The 14,129-nt window shown below is 38.4% G+C and overlaps 1 protein-coding gene across 2 annotated transcripts in view; it reads right to left on the reverse strand.

Moving 5' to 3' along the window:
* CGL1 (alpha-1,3-mannosyl-glycoprotein beta-1,2-N-acetylglucosaminyltransferase) overlaps positions 1-14,129 on the reverse strand; it is a 187,565-nt gene that overhangs the window by 51,640 nt on the left and 121,796 nt on the right. The gene's annotated exons all lie outside the window — the stretch shown is intronic.

Genomic DNA, 14,129 nt, shown 5'->3' on the forward strand with positions numbered 1-14,129 from the left:
GATTCCTTGGATGATTAATCTAATTAATGCGGCTTGCAACGTAAGAAAGACCCACTAGAAAAAGTAATGATTCCTTGGGAGAGGGACTTGTATGATTTTTCTGAATATAAACTAATAAATGAAAGTACTGGTCTTAATGGTGGTTCATTCCCATGTCATTGACACTGCAAAAATTTATGTCGGTACTTTTTTTTCAGAAGAAAAAAACGCTGGCTTTTTATGTATAATATTAAAAGTCCAGTACATGCATGTGAGTGAAGATAGACATGTTGGTACTTAATGATAGCATCTGTGGTTTACTTGTTTGTAATTTTGTATCTAATGTTGTATGTGAATATTTAATCATCTTAAAGTCATAAACTATGCCATAGGGTGATGCATTAAGTTGAACAGCATTCCAAACATAGTATAGGCATAGTGTGCCTCGTTGACAACATGAATACCTTGCTGGTCAAAATAGTAGCTATACAGTTGGATGTGATTAATTTCAACCATAATTGACTAGCACTATACCTATAATTTATCGTTTTCTCATGAATGCAATACCCTTTTTTCCCAAAGTTCAGAGAAAACCTAACAAAGATGAAGTTGGATTTGCATTTATGAGCACCACCATAAATTTTTTACAATATCAAGCTAAGGGGTTGTGAGCCCAAGGATAGTCATGTTGTGCCCATTGCAACACAGGAAAGGGTTGGAGTAACATGTGAGTTGTGTTCCAAATAGGGATACTGATGACCATGTGCTACTAGTTATTTTGAAAGATAAGATGCAGAAAGTTATATCCACTGCCATGAAAGTAGAATCCACCTAACATAAGGATAAGCTTATCTGGATTATCATGTGCTCTATTAATTTACATGCAATAAAGAATTCTAGCATGCCGAAAAAGAGAAAGAACTCTCCAACTTTGTTTTTGCTGCCTACTCTTATGAATCAAGAAGCTAATTCACATCATCCATTCAACAAAGAAATTTCCTCCCTTACTACTAACTTCGTAATGTCTAGGACAGTCCTTTGTAAAATGATTTCCTCTACAAGACATCACAAATTTATCTTATCTTTAACCATAGTTTTAAAAAGCAGAACTGGATTTAGAACCGGACCATTTATCAAACCATGGTTCAATTGGATTCAATGAACTGGAATTGAAAAAATCAGTGTCACACACATTGCGATAATATCGGAATTATCGCGATATTATTGCTAAACTGCCCCTCGACAATATTATCATCATAACTTATCGTGATAGTTTCCCTATTTTGAATTTATTGTGATAATTTAGGCAATTATAGAGAAAATTTTGAAATTATCAACTTGTCCCTATCAATTTCAACTCATTACCAATTTTTTTTTTCTTTTAACACTAATCTTATAAAAGTGAGTTAGGGGATTGAGTGGCAAGGATACTCTGCCTACTTCCATCAAGCAAACAAGGGGAAATCTATTGTTTTCATTTCCCAAGATTCATCTCATGAGATACATATCCTAGTAGCTAATGGTAATATTAAATTCTTAAAGTAAAAGTGACATTTCCCTTTATTTTTCATTTTCATGACATTTTCCTTTATCTTTCATTTGTTAATTTTCTCTAAGGGCTATATTGTTCTTTGCTTTGATAATTGCATTTATAAACTTTTCATCATTTGCATATTCATTCACCCCATAACATCATTAGCAATATATGCAATTACGTAGAAAGAACAGCATCATCAACAATGCAGCGGAAATAAGAGAAACATTAGAAGAAAAGCACACACACAAAGAGACACCGGGATTGGTCGAAGACCAGGGAAAAACCCCAAAAAGGGGGAAAACCCGTCAAATTTTCTTCTTCTATTAGATTTCATCAATTGTGCAGCTGAGATACAAATTGCATCATTGAGAGACATCATATGCATAAGGGTCGATAAAAGACTTGTTCACAACTTCGTTTGTGAACAAGTTACATCAATAATATAATTGTAGTCATCAATAACTTCATCATACTATAAATACCGCCATTGAACTTATACTAATGTTGCTTTGTTATGAGACTGCCATCCATAGATACCTATGAACACATTGATATACATGGATCAAAGACTGTTGTTATATCCATTGACCAAAAGTTGTTATCATAGCATTACTCATCAAAGCGAGCTCATGTGTCGAGACCATAATGCATATCTGGTGCCAAGACTAATGCCAAGATTGTAATACGTTGCGCCAAGATTGTAATACATAAGCATTGTGTCAAAACAGTGGTACACATGCAATATGCCTAGGACAGAGACCATACCATTGAGTAAGCAGAGAATCTGTGCCAACATGCCATAATGTTATCAAGCAGACGGGCCATCATGAAATCATGCCATCGTGCAAACTACCATCATGCAAACAAGCCAACGTGTCATCATGCGGACTGTGCCATGCCACTAATGGACCATTGGGCCAAACCACCGTCGAGTCATAGGGCCATGTTGTCGCTTGGCCATCAGGCCATACTGCCACTGTGCCATCGAGCCATACGGTTGTTGGGCCATCGGCCATCCTGCGACTGGGACATCGAGCCATATTGCAGCTGGGCCATTGGGCCATACCTCCGTCAAGCCATCGAGCCACTGCCTATGCTATGCGCTCATCGAGAGGGCAATACCAAACACATATCGGGCGATGAGGGGCCATGTAAAACACACATCGGGTTATACCTATTACCAACGATTCATCCAAACTAACTGAAAACATAACTATGCCCAGACTGCAATATATATATATATATATATATATATATATATATATATATATCGTCATGCGACATCATGCGAATCCAAGACAAAAATCATTGCATTGCGATGCCAAGACAAAAACTAATGAGCGAATCAAAAACAAAGATCATCATGAGGCAAAGAGACCATAGTGCAATGTGATGCCCAAAACGTTACTCCATGCGATGCCAGGAAAGAGATGAATGCTAGGTGTCGAGACAGAACCAGCATGCGACCATACCAATGCCAACACTGTGAATGAGATGTGTCAGGCTGAGATGTATATTTGATGCAATGACCGTAGATCGTCAATGTCGTAATATATATTTGATGCCAAGAACACAGACCACTAAGACATTAAAGACAATAGCGATCCTCTTCGTGTAAAACCCAAAATCCATTCAAACCACTGAATACCGCAAATGTAACAAACTTCAGATGTATGGTGAGTTTTCTTCTTGATTATCTCTCTCACATGATTCACAAATATCCTTTTATATGATATGATAGGACCCTCTTTAGTGAAATCGACTTGAAATCTTTGGAGGAAATTTTCAAATTTTCATTTAATAATATTAAATATAATTTTCCAAGTTTATGCGAAAATAAATTTGTAAAACTAATAATATTTCTTTATCCATTTTTAAAATCTTCTTTTGGTGAGATGGGATTGATATGAGGCTTTGGGTTTCCCTTAGGGGAAATTAGTCCCGACATTGCCCAATTTTAACATCATTTTCATTCTTTTACTTAAATTTTTAACATTACCATTAATTGACTCAGGATACTTGAGAGTGCTTCTAACATCATTGAATTTCATATGGAAAAAGTGTTGAAAATGTAGCAAGCAAGGTCTTCTAGCATGTGCCTAGCCAGTGAAGACCTCCAGTTGTCCTCATGAGTTAGACTTCAGTTAGGATGGGTTATTTCCAGGTTACTCGAATAATCATCAAGTTAGCATGCATAGAGTCAGACCTTCAGTTAAGTGGAGTCTTCATCAAATTTACTATAGAACGAGGTGGCAAGTAGGAATTCAATTAGAATGAGTTAGTCTTTAGTCTTGACTCTTGATTGAAGGAAGAGCAAGTTAGATCTCCAAAGTTGATTGGAGAGAGCACGAGTTATCAACTCCATTGATGATTGGAAGGAGAGCGAGTAACAGTCTCAATTAACTTGTTATCACAACTTGAGTTCTAAATTTGAACTAACCTAATTTAACATGGATCGAATCTATAAAGAGAGGATGAAGGCACAAGCAGATTACAATTGTTTTGTGCACAAAGGGTTGTGACATAACAGAGTTCACGAGTTAGTGTGAAAGAGCCTTCAATGAATGTGGGAATTGTTTCCTAAAGAATAGGAGCACAAGTGCTCTATAATTTAGGAGGATTGGTTGTGCGCAGGTTGTGTGGAGTTGGGGTCCTAAAAAATAAGAGCTCAAGTGCGCTAAGAAATAGGAGATTAGATCAAGGAATAAGGAGGCCAAGTGTGTAAGGAAGGAGGAGCAAGAATTGAAGCAAGTGAGCACGGTTTGCAGAGCAAGTCAAGGAGGTAGCAGAGGAAGAATTGTGTGAGGGAACCAATACCAAGTAGTGATCAAGACAGCCAATATCAACTGTATAAGCTGAGAATTGTGTGAGAAGTGGAACGCTTTCTCAAGAGCGACAGATTGCTTTGTAATAGATTCAATTGCTCCAAGACAATCAATAAAATAGCCACATCAAGCAACCAGGTTTTCCCTGTTGGGTTTCCTAACAAAAGCGAGTCAATATTTGTGCTATGTGTTTTTATCTTTGTGTTTTTATTTTGTTTCTTATAAGTTGTTAAGAAGCTCTGCATCTTGGTGAAATTTAACTAGATTCCAGTTTTCAGTAATTCACTAAGTAGTTGCAGACTTTCATGGAAATTTAACATGGTATCAGAGTAGAGATCAGTATAAATACCAGCACCAAATAGACCAATTAGTGAAAAGCGGAGATCAAGCAGAAGGCTTGAGTTTGAAGAGCAGAGCAGTTCTTTGAATAGTAGTATGGCATTCCAAGGACTAAGGTCAGATCACAGTTTAGAGGGAGCCTTGAATTTCGACGCATGGAAGGAGCAGATGTCAGTGGTGTTGGAAGATAGTGGGGTGCTAGAGTTTGTGAAGCAGCAAATAGTGCCACCTATGGATGCCCAATAGTTGGCCCAGCATAACAAGAATCACACCAAGACGAGGAGGATCATTCTTGAGGGGATCAAAGACCATATTATCTCTCATCTCCATGAGAAGAAGACAGCATATGAGATGTTTAAAGCCATCTTAGTGCTGGAAATACTAAGAGGGGGGTGAATCAGTATTTCACTTACAATTAGTTAATTTTTCTTTTACAGAGCATTCATTAACTTCACCATCAGATTAAAACATAAATCAATAGTGCACAGAATCAAAAGACAGTAAACACAAAAATTTTCGGTGGAAACCCTTCCGAGAGAAAAATCACCGAACGCTTCTCTAATAATTTTAAGAGTACATATAATTCAACTCCTGCTAGAAGATGCTCCAACACCCTGTTTTTATCAGCTGTTACTGATAGGATGCTCCAACACCCTTGCAAGTTCCAACTTGCCCTAGCACCACCCTACCACCCTAAAGTATTTTCAGGCTACCTGAAGGTGACTTCAATCGCCTACCTTGCACCACCCAACCACCCTGAAAATGATAATGAATTAGACCAACTATTGTGGGCTCTTGTACCAGGGACAATGACCCACTTACAAGATATTTAATGAAACCCTGACTGTAAAACAGTGAAACCCTTACTGCTAGACTCCTTCCACTACTGCAGAATGATGTGTCACTGAAACTCTTACTGCAAAACTTCTTGAACAATGACTCAAGACTTCTTCAAACACTGCTGCTAGGTGATGTAACCATGAACCACTTACTATTAAACAGCTACTACAGAAACCCTCAACCTTACTGCTACAAAATGACAATGATGAGATTGCTGGTAGTGAAACCCTTACTGTTGCACGATGACAGTGATGAGACCAGGCTAATATGAATCTCAAAAGAAAAGGTCTGCCAATCTGAAACCCTTACTGTTGCAAACAAATTCCTTACGGCTGAAGAGAATGCGAAGCCACTATAGGTTATACTATACCTCTATCTTCCTAGAAACCTTGATCACTGAGGACATAGATTAGTGTAATCAACCTTCAAGAATTTCCTTGCTGAGAATCATCAAGAACCAGTGCACAAGGATACTTAGTTTGCCATCAAACAGGAGGGATTGTAGTTATAAGTCCACAGTCAACTTGCACAGATAAGTCAAAGATATACCAGATCTTCAAGTTACAGTTCCAAAATGCTCAGATCTCCAACATTCAAAAGTCAAAACTTTTATCCTCACAACAAACATTCAAGCATAGACCTATAATTTTAAACCACATAACTTTGTTACACATTTGATTTGCAGAATGAATTCTCGACAGGCAGCTTCAGGCATAGACCGAAATTCCTTCCTCAAAGCATAGAATGCATGACGTGATACTTCACAAAGTTTCGACTTAATGAGTGATGGTTAGAGGCAGATCAATACAAGTCACCAATGCGGCTAGAAGGCCTGCACAATTTATACTTGAGCTCGCTTGAAATTCCGGATTCAGAACATAGTATGTGAGAGATTGTTCCAGTGCAGACTTAGCAAACTATTCGACAACTTTAGCACTTCTCAATTTTACACAGGAGTTTGTCCCAGAGGATTGGTCAACCAGGACGCATATTTAAGGCTATTAGGCCTCTGCCCTAGACATGCAACTTGCTTCAAATCACACTCAAAATTATCCTTGTTTCCTTCATTGGTCCTTGAGGAGCCCCAAAGATAGATGAATGAAACCCTTATGCTCAGAAGTATTGCCCTAAAGAGGGTCGATACTCAGAGATGGAGAATAACCTTGCAAAGAAAATCCCAATGAATCTCTTAAGCCTAGAAATGATAAGTTAAAAATCCCCATTGTTCCTATGAGATCAAAGAGTACAGGGATCGAAAATTGCTTCAGGCCTCTCGTTAGACTAGCCTCTTCTCCACAGGGCTGAAAATATTTCAAAGCTCACACACTTTAGATGTGCATTAGATTCATGCCCTAGTAGGTGAGACAAGGTGCCTTTTAATAGTATCTGGAGGATGCAATTAGGGAAGCCGACTTGCTAAATCTTAGGATGGAAACCCTTATTTCAAAATTTGAATTTTAAAATTGGGGCCAAAAGTTGAGGTCGACTTGCCTTGTTGGATGGAAGGCACATATTAAATTTTCAAATTTTCCTTCTCATAATTAATGAAATTTTATTTTGACCTTTGACCATTTTGACTTCCTTAGACCAACCTATAATGCCATTCCACATCATCTCTCTTTGGGGCTTTTGCCCACAAGTTGGGGCTTTGGCCTTCCAAAGGGCATATCTTGCAAATCGTGAGGAGCCACGAGGCATGTCATATACCATTGGAATTGGTAGGAGTATCCAATGAAGGTGGTCTTGTCATGAAAAAAACTGATTTTCCATGTCATTTTGGTCAACAAAGGCGGGGCATCTTCTTGTGTTGCTTGGGTTGATATCAATGTCAACCACATTTCAACACTTACATTTGTATCAGGGTTCCAATGATGCCAGGAAGCATGCTTTCAAGGAGAAGCTAAGAAGTATTTGGATGAGAAAAGGAGAGCCCGTTCACTCAAGTTTGGAATGAGCTAGGTGGTGTGGGTGAGACGGTAGCAGAAAAGACCTTGTGAGTCTTGCTCTTCTGGGATTCCATAAGTCTTGATAGAGTTTCCAGGATGCAGTAAGTGGTAGAGAGAATATTCCCAATTGGGAAAAGTTATGGAGTGACTAAGTTCAAGAAGAAATCTGAAGATGGATGAGAGCTAGTAGAGAAGCTCCAACAAAGGAAGAGGGGAACTTTGCCTGGCAGGCAAAGGTAGCAGAGCCAAGGGCAAGAGGGGCCAAGGAGAGATTGAGTCCAGTCAGAAGGGCAAGAAGAAGAAGAAGGATGTGAGCAAGATCAAGTGCTTCCATTGCCATTAATTCAGAGACTATGCCACTAAGTATCTTAATCGGAAGGAGGAGTCTAGTAAGTATCATGTAGCTACATCAGCGGAGGTGTTTTCTTCCCAATTTGAGAAATATTTCTCATTGATCCCCTGCATGGCAAGCTCAACAAATAGCAATGTGTGGTATATTGATTCAGGAGCATCCTTCCATATTACCAGGAACAAGAAGAATTTCAGCCACCTGAAGGAGAAGGACATGCAGTTTCATATTGAGCTAGGAGATGATAGCAAGTATGCAGCGAGAGGAGTTGGTGCTGCCAAATTTTAGAGAGATTCAAGTAATCTTCTTCATCTCAGAGATATTCTCTATGTTCCAGGATCAAAGCAAAATCTTGTTTCTGTAGCTACCCTCGAGGACAAGGGTTATGATGTCATCTTCAACAAAGGTAAGGACTACCTCTAGCACTTAGCTTCTGGATGTAAGAAGCATATAAGTGTGAGGATGAAGAATCTCTACAAGTTTCAGGTAGAGACAGGCGCAACCTAGAGCAGCAAGACAGGTAGTGTTCAAAGTAAAGAAGTGATGGTTGAGGAGAGCAGGGCTTTGAGAGAGTTCTTAGAGCAAGAGTAAGTTAGTGTACCTGAGAAGAAGCTACTCAAGATGGAGCCTCAGCCAGTATCTTAGTTTGAGTCTCGGCTAGTTGGCAAGTGGGCCGACCAGCAGGATGATGAAAAGCAAAGCCCAGGTTGAGTTGAGTGGAGGCAACCACTAAGTCAGTGACTCCTAGTATAGGGAGAGTTCGAGCCAAGTGGGTCGAAGATTTGTTTAGGGAAGATTAAAAGACTGTTGGACCTCCTAGTACCACATTCAAGCATAGTAAGCAGTCACAGAGATACATGAAGTACATGGCACCTATGACTGAGGTGATAGACTCGCAGAATAGGAGTATGGTTGGAAGCAATGGGCCTTTAGATCAGATTCCACAACAAAAGGCAGGGAAGTCTTCTAGTTTAGAGGGAGCAGTTGCAGCATAATGTGGTGATGTTGAATACAAATCCAAGTGGAAGAGGTTCTTCCAGAAGTACCTTCCTCTCTAAGAGGGAGTGTTGAAAATGTAGTGAGAAAGGTTTTATGGCTTGTGCCTTAGCCAATGAAGACCTCAAGTTGTCCTCAAGAATTAGACTTCAGTTAGGATGAGTTATTTCCAGTTTACTCGAATAATCATCAAGTTAGTATGCGTAGAGTTGGAGCTTCAATTAAGTGGAATCTTTGTTAGTTTGACTACAGAACAAGGTGGCAGTTAGCAGTTAAATTAGAGTGAGTTACTCTTTAGTCTTGATTGAAGGAAGAGTGTGTTAGATCTCCAATGTTGATTGGAAAGGGCACAAGTTATCAACTCCAGTGATGATTCGAAGGAGAGTGACTAACAGTCTCAATTAACTTGCTATCACAACTTGAGTTCTAAACTTGAACTAGCCTAGTTTAGCATAGACCGAATCTCTAGAAGAGAGGACGAAGGCACAAAGGATTGTGACAAGACAAAGCTCACGAGTTAGTGTGAGAGAGCCTTGGTTGTGGAGCATAGGAATTGTGTCTTATAAAATAAGAGCTCAAGTGCACTATGATTTAGGGGGATTAGTTGTGCACAGGTTGTGTTGAGCTAGGATCCTAAAAATTAGGAGCTCAAGTGGGCTAATAAATAGGGCCTGGAATGCACTAGGAAATAAGAGATTAGCGCAAGGAATAAGGAGGCCAAGTGCACAAGGAAGGAGGAGCAGAATTGAAGAAAATCAACAGGGTTTGCAAAGCAAGTCAAGGAGACAGCGGAGGAAGAATTGTGTGCAAGAACCAAGACCTAGTAGTGATCAAGGCAACCAAGACCAATTATATAAGCTGGGAGTTATGTGAGAAGCAAAACACTTCTCAAGAGAGACAGATTACCTTGTAATAGATTCAATTGCTCCAAGACAATCAATAAAATAGCTACATCAAGCAAGTAGGTTTTCCCTATTGGGCTTCCTAAGAAAATGTGTCAATATTTGTTTGAAGTGTTTTTATAACTATTTTTTTATTTCATTGCTTATAAGTTGTTAAGAAGTTTTGTATCTTGGTGAAAGTTACCTAGATTTTAGTCTTCAGTAATTCACAAAGTAGTTGCAAAATTTCTTGGAAATTTAACAAAAAATAGAATTTTAAATCCCACTCAAAAAAATCCAACAAACTTAACAGTTTTTAGGGTTTCAGGATTAGCGGGATTGTAATGTTTCTATTGGATTATGTGATGTAGGAGGGTATGGAACTAACATTTAATCAAGATCACCAAGCCCTCTACATAGCTTGACGTTGGTGGCATTCACTGTTGAGCTCCCTTCCTTCATGACCCTAGTAAAAAGGTACACTTCACTCACGCAAAATCTTTGATTAGGATTTTAAGTTTTTTCTATCTTGTTTTAATGCTTAGTGGGTGATCTTAATGAGTAGGATCCCAATATAGGCAATGATTTTGATGTTATGTAGTTATTTGTTGTTGCATGATTTCCTTTGGATTTCGGAGGCCATTTACAGAGTCTCGGTCTCTATTGATCTATTTTAATTCAAAGATGGATTGCACTCTGGGATATTTTGGTTATATGCACCCTTTCTATACACGAGAAATTTTGCATATTTGTGTATAGAAATTTGGAATCATATGAATGCACATAAATTAATTATGTGTTATTTTCAAAATTTGAATATTTTATGTATTTTTTGGTCAACCAATCTTTTGATCCAATTTTGATAACATTGTTGAGGATGTTGTGACCATTTTCCATCAAGCAAACAAGGGAAAATCCATTGTTTTCATTGTCATGATTCATCTCATGAGATACATTTATTTTTGTTTTGATACAATTTTATATCATTTTGTTAGATCTTATGACTTAGGACAAATATGTTGAAGGAAATGTAACTAGGTTCGGTCTTCATAAATGTACTTTTGATATTTGTATTTATTCAAGAAAAGAAATATTATTTTTATTATATTTGTCAATGAGTTTCTTGCTCATTGAAATAGGTTTAGCACATGTTAAAGTGCTATAAGTGAGTCAAAGAGTCAAAAGAATTATGTTGAAGACCTTAAGGGCATGTTACACTAGGTATACTTATGTATTAGAGTCGAAGAAGACACCTCTAAGCAAAGTCAAGTCTCCTCCAAGCAAAGACACCATCAAAAGAACCCATCTGAAGCAAAGAAGACAAGTCAGCCCACAGTAAGCAAGTCGGCCTAAAGGAGGGGCAGTCCTCTATATATAGAGGTTGTTCACTCCTCCAACATGACACACACTCATCTCTGAAATCAGCGAGAAAGAGGACGAAGAAGGGATACAAAAAGGTGAAGAAAAGAGGTCTCCAAGTGCAGTGAAGAAGAAGGGTACATAACCAAGCCTAAGAGGATTGTTCTAGGGCTAATTACAGCGACACGTGCAAGAAAATGAGGGTTGCCTCTGTGGTTATGACAGCAGCAACTCACAGTCAAAAATCTCTCAATGTTTGTGCTTAAAACTAGGCCTACAAGGCCTCCTACTCAAGCGAAGTAGAAGGAACCTCAAGCAAAGAAGAAAGTGCCTATAACATCAAGTAAACCACCCACATGTGCGATAAATTAGGGATGCAGGATAGTCATACCAACCCTGTACCTACACCTCAAGGAAGAAGCTCATTTGGTCAAGAGGAAGGAAGGGATCATCACAAGGAAGGAGTCTCATCATAGACCAAGAATAAGTGCCTCTTCTAGAGCAAGTGCAACAAGGTCTACCAACAGTTGAAAGAAGAACGAAGTGCCAGAAGGAGGACAAAGTGTCGGGAAAACAAAGTGCAGAAAGGAGGAAGGACTTGACTTGTGCTTGGAGGATATTCTTGTCAAGGGTCTAGGGTTTTGCATTGACCAATAAGAAGCTTCAATAAGAGAAATTTACCGAAGGGTTTTCCTCTCAAGAGAAGAGAGGTTTTGGCCCTAGCAGAGAGCCAACATTTTGTGTTCTTGCTCTTATTTTTTTGGTAGCAGTTTGATGAAGTACACACACATGCATTAATAAGAAGAAGAAGAAGATTAAGCTAACAAGACAAATTGTAAAAAGACTTCACAAAATGTTATCAAGTCAAGAAGAATCCTACTATACATCATTGCCCTTGATTCTTCAACATGGTATCAGAGCTAAGGTGACACATCAAGGAAAGGCCATCTCAAGAACACTAATCAAAGAAGGACCTACATCAAGCTACAAGTCATCAAGCAAGCCCACTTGGAAAAAGCAACTTCAAGAACATCAAGATCTAAGGAAGGCAAGCCACCAAGTCTTCAAGGAGAAAGCAAGTCCACTACATCTCAAAACCTATCAAGTAAGTATATGTCCCTTTCTGAATATACATCAATGTCTTTTTGCAAGGAAAGCAACAAATTGGTAGGTACCAATAACTTTCTTGCATGGAAGAAGAGGAATGATTTACTTCTCAAGGACAATAAACTTCTCAAACACATCAAAGGGAATATCGCTATTCCTGCTAAGGAACAAACTCAAGCCTTAGCCAAGTACAATAAGGATGAGACAAGAGCTCAAAGGATTCTAATAAAATCTATCAAGGACTCTCTCATTCCTTATGTCTCCAAACTTGAGACATCAAAAGAAATATGTGATAAGCTAGTAGAGCTATTCTCGATAACCACAATTGGAGAAGTAATATCTCTACGAAATGAATTATACAAGATGAAGGTATCAAAGGAAGGAATAGCTCCCTACTTCATGAAGATCTCTGAGATGAGGGATCAACTTCAAGAACTGAGAGAAGTAATGACTGACAGAGAAATGACAATCGTAGTACTCAATGCTCTACCTGAGGATTGGGGCAACTTCACATCAAGCATATATGCCAAGAAGGAAGCTACCTCACCAAGTGAATTATGGTTTTTATGCAAGATAGAGGAAACTAGACTCAAAGCAAAAGAGGATGTGGGATCAAAGGAGAAAGAAGTTGCATCCATGGCCAAGAAAAAGGGAAATTTTGGCAAATTTCGTCCACGAAGAACAAACAATAGAGACATGTCCAAAATCCAATGCTTTGGATGCCAAGAATATGGACACTACAAAAGGAATTGTCCAAAACTTAAGAAGGACAACAACAACAAAAGAAAAAGAGAAGAAGCTCACATGACTCAAGAGGTGAAGGAAGAAGAAAAGAAGCAAAAGGAGGAAGATCCTCCAGATCTCTACTATGACTAAGTCTACTTCTTTACTTAAAGTCTTCTTTCAAAGTTTTGAGTAGTATAGGAGCATATAGGAATAGAATAAAATTGCATGGCTAGAAACATCTTCTAAAATCTAGAAGCATGATGTACATAGAGTTCAAAATACTCATGTCAAAGGAGCATTTAGCACAAAATGCATGGTTAGAAATATCTTCTAGAATATAGGAGCATACCTATTATAGGACCTCATCCACTATGAAAGAAAAATTGATCATGAGTAAGAATCTTACAAGATCTCCATCATCAAAAAGAAAGAAACATTTGCAGGGTAAGGGTCTTCAAGATCTTCTGATGGAATCTTCAAAAGAAGATTCATAAACAAAACAAGATGTCTCATTGGGAGTCCCATTCATGCGATTCAAGAAAAGGATGATATGTAGGCAAGCTAACATGAAGCAAGAAGGACCACACCAAGGACAACCAAATGAAGCTAAGATGATCAAAGGATAATCAAGATGAGGTATGTATGCATCAAAGTTAAGTCATGTATATTATTGAGTCATGAGAATAGTTTTATGACATGATCAAGTATGAAAGAATCTCTTTCACCAATGACATGCTCAAAGGCATGTACTACAATGCAATGAAGGCCAACAAAAGGAAAATACTCACATAAGGAGTATAAGATTGTTGACTAAGAAGCAAGAAGAAATGTTGACTAGTCCAAGAAGCAAGCAATGAAGAAGTGCTCCCACAAGGAGTAGAAGGTGGTTGACCAATCTATCCAAGAATAAGCAAATGAAAAAAAAGATCAAGCATGAGAAGAACACCATGATCACAAAGAATCACTATCTGACAAAGATTTGTTGAAGACATCTCCCGAAAGAAGGCATGACGACTCTAACAAAGGAAGGAAAAGATCAAAGGACCCTTGACACCTATGAAGCCCTTGGAGATATGAAAGGTGCAGATAATTGATTCTACTCTACGAAGATGTCATGATGAAGAAGCTATCCAGCAAAAGCACCATTTAATGTTGAAGCAATATCAGGATAAAGTCATGAAGGGCTACTAGATCAAAGCATGGGAACAAGCAAGTACAACAAAGCATCCATGTGAAGAGTAGTCT

The sequence above is a fragment of the Pinus tabuliformis genome, chromosome 8 (genome assembly GCF_031772625.1).
Source record: "Pinus tabuliformis cultivar Carrire ecotype Pingquan chromosome 8, CPIR1, whole genome shotgun sequence".
Taxonomy (NCBI): Eukaryota; Viridiplantae; Streptophyta; class Pinopsida; order Pinales; family Pinaceae; genus Pinus; species Pinus tabuliformis.